At 37.0% G+C, this 16,209-nt stretch overlaps 1 protein-coding gene across 3 annotated transcripts in view; it reads left to right on the top strand.

The window, feature by feature from the left end:
• Window positions 1-760: 760 nt before the first annotated feature.
• The window catches only part of thrb (thyroid hormone receptor beta), a 90,377-nt gene continuing 74,928 nt past the window's right edge, over window positions 761-16,209 (top strand). For all 3 annotated transcript variants that reach the window (XM_044137668.1, XM_044137669.1, XM_044137667.1), the window contains exon 1: window positions 761-1,151. The gene's annotated coding sequence lies outside the window, so the exon portion shown is untranslated. The remainder of the gene's footprint in view (window positions 1,152-16,209) is intronic.

Here is a 16,209-nt window from a genome sequence, read left to right as displayed (position 1 = left end):
TTAGACATGTGTGAACTACCACATAATCTAACATCTACAGTCTTTCTCTGCTGCAGGGGCTACAGCAAATCAGTGTTAAGGAGAATGGTACTCATAATCAGCTTGGTCTGGCTTGTACTACACCAGGAATGGTTAAAACGTGGAGGAGGAAGTTAGAACTGCGGGCAGGATCTACAAATCTGGCCATTGCTGACTGTGACAGATCTGGTTAAAGCCAAGCCTGTGGAGAAGGGACTACAAAATGATTTGTCTTTCAATGTATCTGAATTAAGATTATTACTGCTAAATTTCTCCACAGTAATGGGTATGACTTATTACCGTTTATAAACACTTGATGGGAGTTGTTGCTGCCCAGGGTGGAACGAGTTATAAGCATTAGGGGGTAATTACTATTTCATATATTGTCGCATCCAAATTCAGATCTCTTTTTTCTTCATCAATGAAATAATTTGAATTTTTTTTTTATTATTTTCTTGTCTTCTGTTAGTGTAATAATAATCCTTAAAACAATTTGAAAGAAAAAAATGATTTGAAACAATTTGAAAAAATGATTCAACACAAATCTGTAAGCAAGTCAGAACTATAGAGAGTATATAGGTCAAAGACCAACAATATTGAGACATAATTTTTATTTCATAAGACCCTAACCAGTCAAATAGTTGTACTGCTATCAACCGTTATAGAGAAAAAAAGACATTAAAATACCCCTAAAAAAAAAAGAAAAGAAGGAACTTTAGAGTTTGTAATTAGGGCGAGGCTTTGTTCCTGCCCTTGAACCGGCTCTCGGATTCCCCGCAGCTTCTTGTGCTTCCAACTTCTTGTGCTACAACATTCGGTCTTAGTGCTGTCTCGTCGTGTTTTTCTTCCTCTTTTTGTAATTTCTTCATGTCTTGTTTTCGGCTCCATGTTCAAGTTCTCGGCCGTCACGGACCGTGGTAGTCGCGCACGCGTTCCGCAGCGCGCAGGCACAAGCGCGCGGGTGTAGCCCCTCGCCTGATTTGCACTGGCACGGGTCATTTCAGGTTAGAGCCTGGCGCTGTGTCCCGTTAAGCTTGGCCCACGGAGAGCAACACTGGATCCAGCTGAGGTGGAATGCACGGCCAGTAGGACACCGACTCGTTTCTGGATACAAGCTTCGTGGTGCATATGCGGTACGTTTCGCTTTTTAAGGTGGAGGGGGGCTTTTTATGACTATTTAGCCAATGACAGCTTCTTTTGAAAGGGACATTTTAAATATATATACCAGCCACATGGACTGAATGTTGTTTTCTAGGCTAAATGCTTTCAGTAAGGTTAAACATCTTTATGTCTTGTGGAATTACATTCAAAATGTCTGAAATTTAACCCTATCTTGCTTGTACTAAAAAGTGCATATCTGTAAACGTATGTTTATTTTCTTATAAGCAGCCATTAATCTTCTGTGACAGTTCGGAGCAGAAATTCTTTTTTAACTGCACGTTATAGGAGGATTATTTCAACATTAATGTATGTTAACGCTGCTAAGATGGCAAGTTGTTATCCCTGTGTTATACCCAGAGTAAAGGGAGATTTTGTAAAAAAAATTGTACGTTTTTGCAAGCTTTATGTTGTTTTAAGGGCGCCGAATTATATTGTTGCTCGTAAAAATTCTTTATTTTAACCAAAGTTGTTTGTAAAACTCGCTACAAGTCTATTGAAGAAAGAGAGTTAAAAACATATGGATTTAACACGGAGTTCCATAGGGGAACGAACCGGATTAGCTTTTTTCCTTTATACTTGATAGAGTTGGGGGTTTGGGCCCGTAAACGTTCACTTTGTAAACCTGCTAGTTCATACTCTAACACTTCCAGCATATCCTCACTCACTTATAATCGTGTTGCAGTTAGATATTGTGTGTATTTCCGCGTTCAGCAGCAGCTTTCGCTTTTTGGCACTTGAACTTCGCTGGATCCCTCCATTAACATCTGGTGTGCAGGAATAAGCAAACCCCGCTCCCAGTGCATTAGTGACTTTAAAGGTTGACCATGACGCTGCAGTCACTGTGTCACTAGCTTTGCACCACATCACTGAGGTGTTTGAACTTGAGGAACGACCTGCCTCTCAAGCGTGACGTTTGTTTAACACCACTTTACGTCCAGTCGTTAATTACTTGTTGTGTGATGGGTTACGGTTACATGGGTTAGGTTAACATGTGGCCATGTGAGCACAAAGTGATGCATTCAGGTCGGTCAACATTTTTATTATTTTTTTTACAGTTTTTTATTTTACTAGGAAAGGCATACAGGCAAATGATCAAATAGTCAAAATAATTATGTTGAGTAGCTTTGGTGGTCACATTTTTTACTTCAGTTCATTGGTGGAACTTCCTTCATGAATCATTTCTCTATTAAAAGGATAGTTGGAACTTTTGGAAGGCAAACTTTATGAAGTTATTATCTATAATAATTCCCTTATCTGTATTGGAAAGGTGTAATGTCACTGGCGTTTGTAGAAAAGCAGTTGGAGGCTAACTGGTAGCCAGACAGACCTGAGTTTGGCCATTTAAAATTGTTCAAACTGAAAATGCTCATATTGTTGACACACAATGTTATACTATAAATATGTTCACTGACTACAATTTCACAGCTTTCATATTACTGTACTATATGGTTACATTAGTGGGGAAGTGGGGAGAAGTTGGAGAGGGTGGGTGTTTATGTCATTCTGCTTTATTGGCTGATCAAGAGCCTGCAGGAATAATATCCAAACAGCCATACGATATGGTCTTCTATTCTATTGGAGAGCTGACAGTCTGTTGCTACGTCCAGAAGTCTACCAAACGTTTTGGTGGACTTAGCGCCCCCAACTGTTGAGGAAAATGTGGAGAGCCTCGACCATCTTTACTAACACAGAGAAAACAGAAACAAATTTAACAAAAGGTATGTTTATTGTCTGCTAATAACTTTGTATCCTATGGATATAATAAGACTGACCGATATGGCTGAAAATAAAAATTTCATATCAATGGCTATCAATAATTATAGATTATTTTCTTGCTTTAAATATCCAAATACTGCCAAAGTGGTGACGTGACCTCTCCTGTTTTATACACAATTTTCTCTTAAGCTGTTGTACTCATTTTCTCCTTTCACTCCACCCTGTTCTTTTTTATTTTAAGTAGTTATGGGCCATGGTGGCGAAACTTGAAACTGCTCCCACATGATGAGTTAGTTGGGCGCCTAGCCCCGTTTCTTCTCCACCAGTGCAGCCTGGTGTCAGTGCTGCATAGACAGAGCGGCAGGCAGACTGCGCGTCCTTGAGTCCGGCTGCCCTGACTCTCAACATTATCAGCTTAGTGTTGCATACTGAACAGTTTGATGTGATTGCGGTTTCCTGCACGCCATTTTCCTATGCAAGTCAGTACATCACTGAGTATCTGTATGCGGTTCTGAAAATATACCTTTGCAGGGATGTGTCCAACAGACGTCTGCATTGAATCTGCTTCAAGTACACACAGACTGCCAAGGATTGATGAGTACATTGGAGGCAACATGAAACTGCTGCTGCGCATGCTAGCAATCAATGTTTGCTAGCTAGCCATTGATTGCATGAGTCCGATTATCTCACAAATCTTTCTTAGGCTAAGCTCACACTGCAGGCCTTGATGCTCATTTCCAGTTTTTTTGTGAAATCCAATTATTTTTTTGCATGGTTGTTCTCAAACAACATCCATGCCTGTGATCTCCCATGTAAACTGCAAACAAGCTAAAAGTTTCCTTCATGTGTAGAAGAGGACGCAGTAACGAAACGTGTAGCGAGCTGCCATGTGTTTGGGGATGTAAGCATGTTTTGCTATTTTAAAGTTGTTCAACTGGAGCCAGCACATTGACAACTTAATCCTCTTCATGGTTGCTGTTTTTCTTCCTGCTTCTGCGTATCAGGACGCAGAACAGAGACTTTTGTTGAGTATCAGTGACATAAAGGCCGGATGAGTGCAACCTAGCCATACTGACACAGGTCACATTTGAAAAGATCAGATAGGAATCGGACTTAGGAATACATATCCAAGTGATAGTGGAGTCACATTTGTAAAAATCCGATCTGTGTTGTTCACACTGTCATGAAAAGATCAGATACAGACAAGGGGAAAAATTAAGATTTGGGTCTCTTCAGGTTGCAGTGTGAACGTAACCTTAGAGGTTGAGTGGCTAGAGTCTTTCCTCTGCCTATATCCCCCAGAATGCCATGTGATTCTGGATCAAAGTCCAGTGACATTATCAACATTGTATCAGATGTATTTTCTATTGATATTGATCACGTGTTTATCGCAATAGCTATCATTATTGTTTTATCGCCCAGACCTACAGTACAGACCAAAAGTTTGGACACAACTGTGTGTCCAAACTTTTGGTCTGTACTGTATATAAACATGTTAAGTTTGGTAAAATTAGCCAACTATTACCTTCAACTGGTGTGTGGATTTCTTTATTTTTCTGAAAGCTTTTTCTAAAGGCTTGATTGGCCACAGTTTCTTTAATTTTGGGTGATCGACAATTGGTCAGTACTTACATGTGAAAATCATCTTATCCACAGATCTTTCTACCACCACAAGGCTCAAAGAGAAGTCTGGATTGTTCTATAGTCAGCCTACTGTTGCCAATTTTGCAGCTTTTTTGCTATATTTACCATAGGAAGGCCAAAATCAGTCATGTTTTTAAAATATTGGTGAAAACCAGAAAACTACAATCAGTGTACCCCTGATTTAATTTCACTTGGGAAGTATTTTGAGTTTGAATTTTCTTTTATTAATAGAAATAGCAGTAACTCCTGATGATACTTGCAGGAGAGCAAACTGCTGCCACAAAAACAAATTTGGCACATTTAACCCTACTGTGGTCTGGTTGCTCCCCTGGCACCTCAGAAGAATGCGAGGGGAAACACTGGTTTCCTTTCTTCAAATCAAGGTACCTTTGAAGTTGTGCTCATGACTGAACACAGGCAGATTGTACAATTATTTCTAGTTTAATCAAATTATGTTTTGACAAGATTTTTAATAGACTAATTTTTTTGCATAGATAATAATAAAAATTATGACTAAATGTAATCTTCATTCTGCCATGTTGAAGGTGGCTACTTACATGTTTTATACATTACAAACCTTTGCTTACATTTTATTTTGTAGTTTGAGATTAATGCAAGTTTATTTTGTTTTTTTATGAAATTAGTTGTAGTTAGTGATAGTGGATTTTCTTTTTCATTTTTAACATGCATTTATGTCTCAGAAACAAAGCATAATTAATTAAACATTTACAAGAAAAGTAATTTTGGCAGAAACTCCAAACATAACTTCAGAGCTTGTCATTCCAAGCATTAGTATGTTTGCTAATGCTTGGATTAATTACTAGAATGGTAAAATTACTAGTGTGGAACACAGAAAGGAGCACTTATTACATTTTCTCAGTTAGATTTATTTGAGTAACATTTTGGGGGGAAATTGTACTTTAGGTGCTGTCATTTTTACAGCATCATACTTTTCAATTTTACTTGGTTAATGTTACTTTGAAGAAATGCTCTTTTCACTTGTGCACAATTTCTGGTTATCCAACCCACCTCTAGTTACTTCACTGAATGAAGAACAAGCATGTTTCAACTGAAAATGCACTAGAAGACTTGCGTGTCTGTTTCTGGTTTGTAAACAAGCTCCTGCTATTTTCTATCTACTGACTCTGCTATGTTGTTTGGAGGTTAGGTGAACATACAGTAACATAGTAGATATTGTCACTGGAATTACTTGGTACGTTCTAACATGTATGTAATTAAACAGCACTTATGTATATATATCCGCTGTTTAATTACATACCAGTGAGTGATTAAATGCTTCTGCCATTTCATGGGCCCAACATTAGTCAAATACTTGAGGGGGGAGCTGAGTGAGGCATTTACTGGCACTCAGAAATCTAATACATACTCATTTAAACCATTGTTTTGCCAATGTTAACTTTTGCAACGTTATTTTTTGTGTTAGTTTTAATAAAATATTAAAAGCCCAGTCTATTAATTACTTTTCATATAATTAATTTGAAGAATGAAAAGAAAACCCATTTTGAGACGTTATCCTAATTTTTCATTTAACTGGTAAGTTAGGAGTTTTAGTCATTTAGGGTTAGTGAGTTTATTAGCATGTTAGTTTTAGTATGTGTAGTAGTCAGGTTTAATGTGCAATCTGTGCACCCTTAAAAATACCTCTCCCCCCAGACCCTTAGTAAAAAATTGACAAAGTCCCTAGGGTAGGGCTGGGCAATCCTGGTCCCGGAGGGCCGGTGTCCTCCGGCTCTTAGATGTCTCTCTGGTCCAACACACTTCATTGAAACAGCTGAATCACCTCCTAAGTGCAGTCAAGTTTTCTAGAGTCCTGCTAATGACTTCATTATTTGACTCAGTTGTGTTGAAGTAGAGATGCATCTAACACTTGCGGGACGCCGGCCCTCAAGACCTGGAGTTGTCCACCCCTGCCCTGGGGAAAACAGTAGATAGGATCTCAGTTCTTTTCAGGTTTAGTTTTTATTTATTTCTTATTAATTTATTATTTTTATTCTGGTGTTGCTAACATAAAACCTTTCAGAGAGTTCAAAAACCCGTTCAGAGTCTCAAACTGTAGAACTATTTGACCTTTGAAAATTGTCAATGAAGTTGAGTCCTTACTCTATGATTATTTTGAAACTACAGCTCAGACCAATGACAAGAAGCAAACACAGCTGTAACACACAGCACAAACACACAGGTACTGCTGCAGACTGAGCTATGGGACTTCTTCACACACAGCACTTTGTAGAAACAAAGTGCTATCTTTGCTTAATAGCTGAAGAAGTATACATATATCAGTCCTGCACTTGAGCAGGTATCAGTTTCCTAAACCCAACTAGGAGCAGATTTCTTATTCCAGGACTCTGTTTATAAACTGTTTCTGTAATGTTCACACAGTTGACAGCAAACCTGTCAAAACTACTAAATAGATTTAGTTTGCTACATCAACTAAAACCCAATGCATCCTCTTTAGATGTTTAATATTCTGCGAACATTGATGAAAAATAAGTTGGCTAATGGAAATGAAAATGTACCTCCTCTTTTTAAAGCACTGTAAAAATGGATAGAATGTCACGTTAGTTGTGTGAAATCAGAATTTTATAATGTGGTAGTAACAATGTGACAACCAACTCCAGTCTACACAGTAATATATGGATGACTCATAGCAGCAGAAAATCAGAGTCTCTATTACAGTGGGCACCCTGGGAGCTCCTGAAGGCAGCATCAGTTGTCAGCTGAGGGTATTTAAAGTCTGCTTTGTTGCTCGTGTTTGTAGTGGCTGGTCTGGACAGCCACTGACTCACAGAGCAGTAATTGTGTCTGCAGTCTCCAGCATATCCTTCTGTATTGCTGCAGCTGAGCGCTTTGTGGCACCGGAGCAAATAGCTGGAAAAAATGACATTTCAGTTGTTCCCCCTTAAGAGTCTCTCCCTCTGCCACTGCAGCTGCCAGTTTTACATGCAGCAGCAAGCCTCAGCTCCTTATAGGGGTAAAGCAAGGAGTTATGCCGTAATTATGAGTGTTCAATGAGAATGGCTTTGATGGAGCTAAAAGGATACGATGAAGGTAAAATATACATCACACTGCAATTCAAAAATGCTATGTTAATCCCAAGGGGAAATTAAATGACCTAATTGATCAACTGATTAATAAAAAGCTCTTGTTAAAGCTACATTTCCATATGCTGATTAATAACTTCCAATTTGGAAATAGGAGCTAGAGAGATTTTTATTATCATTTTATAAAATAAGCAATATCCACTTGTAAAATATTTGCTCTGTTACTGAGGTTCATTGTGCAAATATGACATAAAATGTCTTAAGCATAAACTATGTTTTCTTAAACCAGTGTTGCTCAAACATTTTCAGGCTGAGGACCATATTTAACAAACACTTGTGCACCACCTAACTCAAAATTGCAATAACACAACATCTTATTATATATAGCCTAAAATATTAGTCTCTTAACTCACTTGTTGTCTTCTTTGGTCATTCTAAAGAAAAAGCTGTTCTGTAAATGTGACTGGCCACAACAAAACCATCAACTCATCAACTTGTGGCGTTTTGAGTTATTTACAGGTACTGAAAGTATGGATTCCAGGCTTTCAGTTGATGTCAAGCAAATCTATGAAAATCAAAAAGAGACATTCTTTACTACAGCTGTTGTATATTAATAACATTTTAGGGCTATTTTTGATTTGGAAGTGCAAAAAGGGAAAAACAGACTCAAATTGCTTTGGCAGAATCATAAAGCCTCTTCTGTGCTGTTAAAGTAAAAAATATGCACGCATTGTTATTAATTATATTCATCCTTTACATAATAGATGAATACAATCTATTCATCTATTTATTTAAATCATTTTTAAATAAATAAAAATAACAATAGCTGTTGAAGTGTGAGCCGAGCATTATAAACATAAACAGCTCTCATGAACTGAAACTTGTTCACAGCATACAGTCGTTCAAAAGAATCAATTTGCTCATGAATAACACATCATAACTCTCAGCAGGTATGACATGACTTTCTCCAGTCATAAGTAATCCTATTGTTTTCTTATCTTTAGCCTTTCTTTTGAGTGACCCGGTTTTAGGCCACTTATTCATTTTCATTTTTATGTATGAATCACACTTTGAGCTTATGTCACAGCAAATAAATGGTTGTTTACATGCAGTATCTTGCGGACCAGTACAGGGTTCTCGTGGATCATCAGTGGTCCTGGAGCACAGGTTGAGGAAGACTCCCTCAGACATTTGGTATTTTTAAAACAAATACCAATACAAGTATATTTTGCCCAAGAAAATGGAGAATCAGTTCTTAGTAGTTCAATTATTAGGAATGTTTACTCTGTTTGCCTAACGATTTTGCTTGGTGGTTCCAATAACGCGAGACATATTTGCATGATGACATATTGTGCAAACTTCATCTTTTTATTTGGGCTCACAGCAGAATCGCTTTGAAGGCTAAATATATTACAGCCAGTTGCATCTTCTGCAACATGATCCTTAAATACAATAGAAGGATGAAATACCTCCAATATCCTCAAACAGTTGACCTCACACAGCATGTAACTGATGATTGAATATATACTGGAGGTTTATACCTTTTAAAGGGGAGTTTTCCTCTACACAGTTGCTGCATGCATGCTCCAGATAAATGATAGCTCAGTGTACAATACAAGCAAATGTTTGCTGTTGCGACATGGAGTCCAGGAGGAGTGGACAGTGCAAACCAATGACTCAATGGAGTCCTCTGGGTTCCATTATATCAGTGTTTCTCAACCTTTTTTGGGCCACTGCCTCCCTGTCCATTATCCAGGTCCCCATCATAGAATTTGTAGGCTACTTTGCACTTAATATTATTGTATTAATATTACTATCACTATTGTTGATGTTTTGATATTTATGGTTGTTTCTGTATATATCATCAAAAATAATTTCCCAGAGAACAAAAAAGCCACGGGAATAGAAATTATTTTTACAGGCATCTACGAAAAATGCAATGAACATTCAACTTAACATCGGTAGGCCGAACAGTAGCCAATCAGAGTGGAAAAAAATATTGTTGTTCTGTGCCACTTTCTGATGTTAGTTGCTAAATCTTGCACAAAATGACCAGATGAAAGTTTAATACAAGTTTAAACTTTGATCTATTTGCAAAACAACAGTGCTCTGCAACATTAAAGCCTGGGTAGAACTCCAACTATATCAATCATCTTCTCTTCAGTGTTTCTGTGAGTTTCTGGCGGTGCAGCTCTGTGCTGCCTTCAGGAGAATGGGACATCAGAGTATCATTCATAAAATTTCACCCACATGGCATTTACTGTGCAAACCAGAGCTTTCATGGGAAAAGTAAAAATTCCAGATCCTTAATGCCATACAAATATGGGACAGAAACATGGATTATATCTTTATATAGACCTGTCTATTGATTTATAGATTAATAGTTTTACGGGACAGAAATTACAAAGAACAAAGCTGGTTCTTAATCAAATCCTAATGAGTCAGACTGAAAGTGTCATGGAGTCACTGAACAACCTCGTGAGATTAACACTGACATAAAAACTAATATTGAAAAAATAAATATGTCAAAACTAATTAAAAACATAAATAAATGATAAGTTTCTTACTGTTATGGTCTGTAAAGCAATTTTCTTCTTAGTACTAGATGTTGTCTCAACAAACCCATGGCACTTCAACAATATTATTTTTCAATGTCTGTTGTTCTTGCCATAAAGTCCTCTGTATTAATTATTGCTCGAAAGGTCTTGCCATAAAAGTCTATTCCTCTGTATTTACTTTAGTTTCTTAGTTTATTCTTGCATTTTGTGCTTCATTCTTTTCCATTTAGTTTTCTTTGATTAGTATTATCAATTGATTAGTATTAGTTCATTGTTATGCTCTCTTTAGGACATAACAATGAACAATAACAAAGTAAAACGAAAAAGTTTTATTTTATCATTTGTTTCGACGCTCAGTCGCTCACCACCAATCATCTTCACTCATCACCTGCTGCGCCGCCGCCGACTAATCATCATGTGTTTCACCTGATTTGCCTCTCATAGTGATTTTTCATTGTTAACTGCCAGATTCTCTGATCCTGATTCACATCTAGTTAGTTCGTTGCTCCGTTCTACATCTTGGTCCTCCTGTTTCACAGTTTGGTGCGACGGGTTTGTTGTTCATTTATTTATTTATTTATTTATTTTACCTCCTACGGTGCAGAGCAGTCGGGAAGCGTATCGAATGGAGAAAACCAGATTAACGTAAACCTTTTAAAACAACGGGGAAAATCCCGGTATTCTGATGATTCAAATTCGAAAGTGCTGTGGTACTACCGTTTTATACCGTATCACTTTCAGCACCGATATTAAATGTATAATATAAATGCTCTTTATTGTGGAATCACCCATGGAGGGATTCCTTTAATTTAAATTGATTCATTTTTCTGAGGGATACACAGTGAGTGATTTTACTAATCACAAAAGAGCGATATTCTGTCATCTACAATTGAAGCGCTTTCAAACACAGACTTATACAGGTGTAAACTGATGCAATATGTATGATGATGCAATATGGCAATCTGAGTTAGTGACAAGGAGGCTGTAGTCTTGACAAACTGTTGCATGTGGTGTGATGTTTGGCTGCCAGCACATATTGTACTCTGCAGCTGTCACAAGCAACTGCTAACATGAACCAGCAACAACAGCATGGCATCATAACTTACTGAATGCTAAAAGTCTTGCTGTTGTGTTTCAGTTTGATATTCACCATGTCAGATTTGTGACAAAAGATGAGATCAAACTTGTTTTGCCAGGAAGCTGAGGTCGCTGTGAACTGGTAGAGTACAGAAACCTCCCATTTGGTCACTCTACAGTCACAGAGTTAAATGTTTTCAGATCAGATTCTACATTACAATCACCAAGTAGTTTATAATTGTGAAGTGAAAGCAAAATGGTATCTGGTATCACACTTTGAGCTCATGTCTCATGTGTCAAAATGCAGTTACCGCTGAAAATCTTTGGGATATCCGTCAGGTTTGCACATCTGCAGATTGAAATAGTCACAAAATAGAAGTTCAAAATCTCTGTGAACAACGATTTTAAAATCTTGACACAGAGTCCAGCTGGATTTAAGTCTGGACTTTGATTGGACCAATCTAACACATGAATATTCTTTGATGTAAAGTTTTCCATTGGGTTGTTCCACCTTCTGGAAGTCTAACAGATTTTCTTCCATAGTTATCCTTACTCTGTCAAACTGTTCGGTCGCAATGACCAAAACATTTTGACAGCTGTTCTACATAAAGTTAGAGATCATGCTAAAAGCTGTTTTACAAAGTTGCCAAATTACTTGCCCTTCGTCAGTGACATTAATAATGACAAGGTCTATCATCTGACCCCTTTTGTCTCCTTATTTTATGATGGTCAGCCATATATTATGCAACTCTAAATAATATACATTTCATTGTTGAAAATAACAGCAAAAGTGTGCAAACTTCCTCCTGCATGATTTATCTAATATAGGTTTTTACAGCAGGGTGTTTGTGTTCCTTATTGTCTGAGCCAAATGAATGAAAGGTGTTTAACTCCCTGGTTTTTTGTAAACCTATTATAGATGGTACAGTAGTCATGTTTCTATTACAAATGTCAAAAAAACACAATTTTGCAATTGTTTCCTTTACATGGTAAATGTAATTGAAATCACCCGGGAATAAGATTGTTCATGTGATAAGTTACTAAAAAACATGGCGGCGACAAATGGGACTTTCTTGTATTTTTCGTCATTAGTGGTTGATCACATGACTCGTGGTGCAAAGAAAGTGTTTCCATTTCTGTTTAGTGAAATACACTAATTTTGGTATTGCTGAAAAATCACCTTTTATTGAAAAAAGTTTTCAATAAAAAGGTTTTTCCAAATTGGTGTGTTTTTATTAGGCACATTAATTTTCATAATTACAAATTGCACAATTTTAAAGTCAATGGAAATGTGGTTGCTTGTACAACTACTACTTTGACATGAAATGCATAGATAGGCGGTATTAATTACCGTCTCAGCTGTGGTCTGTTCACAGCCCAAAGGAAAGTAATCAGTTATGGTCAAGATGGTCAAGCTGAAATCTGGTTGAATCTGGTAACCTACTGAGCTATCAACAAATAGAACAATGTTTACCTGATCGTAGCTAAGATATTATGCTGTAATCGATTTAAAAAAAAAAGCCAACATCCATTCTGCTGGCAGAGGGTAAATAACATGAGCTTGTTTTACAACTAAGCTGAATCAACTACAAACACTTATAATGGAGACCATTAGTCTGAAGTATGGCTCAGGCTAGGTTTACAGGGCCATGATCTAAATTACACACACTAAGAAGGAAAAGAATCAAGATATTTTTACTTTCCAAAGTCCAAACTATAGTCAAGATGTGCAAAAGCCAAAACTGCTGCAAATGTCAATAAACTGTTACAGCATTGAGTGAGAGTCGGCCTATATTCTGATTATAATTAGGCCTGTGGCGCTAAACAATAAATCAATTAATCACACAATAAATGAAAACTATCTACCTCATTTTAATTATCGGCTTTATTGTATTGTATTGCATTTTTCTCTTTCTGTTGATGACACTGAATGAACGAAGGCTCAATTCCGCTGCTCTCCACTGACCCTCCCTTCCTCATTTCCTTAGTTTAATGCCCAGCGCACACTACACCATCTTAGAGCTGTTGCCAATTGTCGGCCCATTTTCAAAACCTGAGAGATCACACATTAGCCGACAGAAATCCTAGGTATAACGGTTCGATCAGTTTGATCGTGTCGTGTGGTGTCCAACAATGAGCACAAAATAATGGCTACAAGTCCAGTTAACTAATTTTAAAACCAGGCATTAATCAATGCTTTACTACAATCTACCTGCAGTGCATGTGGCTCTAGTGTCAGTGTAATGTCCTGACTGAATGAAAATCATTTAAACCTATTTATGTCACGTTAACGAAGAACAGCTGAAAAGTTACCGGGTTTATCAACTGCAGTAGTAATTTCTATCAAACGCCTCCCCTCGTCATTTCTATATTCTTTGCACGAAATGTTACCTGTCACATTCAACAGGCTGGGTTAACGGTCCCAGTCGGAAACCCCCAATGTAGATCGGAGCGGCCATGACGATCTACGGTAACAGACCACACACTACAGGATGATCGGTTACAAAATCACAAGCGACAATCTTAGAATGATCAACGTTCTAAGATTGCCGTTCTAAGATTGTCGTTCTAAGATTGTCTGAAGGGAAAATCGGGGCAAAAAAATTGTGTAGTGTGAACTATTGCATCAGGTAGTTGAATGTGCCCATCTTCTCTATTTAAGTCTAATGATTACTGAAGGGCAATTTGGTATACAGACTTCTTAATCTGCACTCTTTTGGTTGAAGTATTTATTTCCACTTTGGCTTTATGTTATGATAGACTTTCATGGGTAGCATGGGTTCTAATGAAATGTCAAAGAGGTCTATTATTCCCTCATGTCAAGTTGATCAGGATGTCCAAAATTAAATTGGTTTGTGAATACACCATTATGTTTTCTAAGTAACATAATGGTGTTACTTAGAAACACCATTTCTAAGTAATGGTGTTACTTAACAAGTTAAACATGTTTAACTTGTTTCTCTACAGAAACAAGTTAAACATGTTTCTGTAGAGAATAAATCTTTATTAATAAGGTGCCTGGTGGGAACCTGATTCCCTCCCAGTATGCTTCATGCAAAAGCAACATTATCTTGGTATTGTCTGCATTAGTTGTATTTTTGACATTGCTGTAAACTTTAATTTTAGTTCGAACATGCTTTGCAGTCTGATTGGACTGCGTGTGTTTCTTTCTTTCCTCTACTATGTATTCATACAGCTGGAGATGTGAAGTCAGCCCACATGTGCTTACGAATAATGGGTCTTGGCTTCTTAAGCTCATTAAGGACAAAATAACACCATCATAAAAGTGTAAGCCTGCATGTGCCTTTAGATTTTTTGGACTTTGCGTGACCTAATCTCAAATTGGCAGTGTCTTTTTTTTCCTCTTTTCAGCAAAGGGATTATATAAAACATCTACGCTGGTTTGGTTTAAAAGTGCGGTATTTCCAGCTTTAAATAGCTGTGTTGTAGTTTAACCTTCCTCAAAGTGTACTAAAACCCGAAAAATAAAATGCTCACAGAACTCAAAGTCTCTTATCCATTTTAAGCAAGATAATATTAGCTTTGAAAGCTATGAAAACAGAATAGTTTGAAGATAGTAGCTTTGTTGAAATAATATAGGTATTCATTTGTTTATCTCTTATGGGAACAATCTGTATTAGTAACTGCAGTAAAAGTCAGACTTTTCAAACGGGTTAGAAGAGAAGTTGCATTAAAGTTAAACATATTAGAAACTGGTGAGTATGTGAGCATGTTATGCAGCTAATTAAAATCACTGATATTAACTAACTCCATATTAACTCAAAACACTCATATTAATGGTTTTATACAAAAAGATTCTAAATAATAGAATGACAAACATGGTGTCAAAGATTAACATGCAGATAATAATTTAAGCATATTAACAATTTTTTGACTTAAAATTGATCATCAATAACATCAGTTAGCCATTTATTTAAGGATATTCAATATTTTATATTTGGAAGTGTGATCAACATGGACTGAACTGCTTCGTTCACTTCCTCCACTGCCATTGCTAAAAGTGGAGGCAGATTAAAATTCTTAAACAGAGCAGAAAATCAACGCCATTGTTCACAACTTCTTCTGTTTACCTACATTGCACACAGAGCAAATTGAGTTCAATGGGAGAAACCCCATTCAGAGTATGAAGAGAGATGAGAATCTAGCAGAAATGAGTAGGAATGCAACAGCCAGATTGCCAAGCAACTGATTACTTTCTCTGTAATCTTGTTCTTACTAAATTCTGTGCTACTCCCCTTGATATTTCTGGGTCTTCTGAATACAATGTTTATCTGGAGCTCTTTCATATTTTTGCCCACTTAGATATTGGTGTTGACAATATAGTGGAACTGACGTGAAGGATGGAGTCTGAAGTAGCACCCATACTGCTGAATCATGGCAAAGAGGTGTTGCTGTGTCGTTGCCCACCCAACACCCCTGCAAGTTCAGTTTGCATATTTTTCATATGCAGGTGTAGGGCTTTTGCATGTGTGTGTATTATTTATTATTTACGTTAAAGGCCTTGACATTGATTGCATGGGCTGGTTGATGCAGTGGTAAATTTTCCAGGGTGACCCCTCACAGTACCGGCAAAACAAGACAGTACAACAAATATTAAGAGATGTTTGAATTACATATATAATTACATTACATATATAAAAGTCAACTAAATCTGTACTATAAAATTAGATCTAATGTTGCCAAACAAATAAAAATATGTATATGTAAAACAAAGTGTAAAGGAGTTTGTGAGGGACTGACTGTAGCTTCAGGAGGCCATCAGAAGGCCTGCATTTTTGCATTTAAGGGTATTTTGAGGTTTTCCAACATAATTTTGTTTTATGTAAAAATGTATTGCCTATATTTCTAATGTTACTTCCTTAGATTAGAAAAACAACTTTTTTTTCACTGAAGCAGAAACAGCACAATCCTTATCACCTGTAAAGGATGCTTTTGTTAGAAATCGTTCGACC

The sequence above is a fragment of the Gambusia affinis genome, linkage group LG14 (assembly GCF_019740435.1).
Source record: "Gambusia affinis linkage group LG14, SWU_Gaff_1.0, whole genome shotgun sequence".
In the NCBI taxonomy this organism is placed as follows: Eukaryota; Metazoa; Chordata; class Actinopteri; order Cyprinodontiformes; family Poeciliidae; genus Gambusia; species Gambusia affinis.
This window is presented reverse-complemented; position numbering and strand designations above follow the sequence as displayed.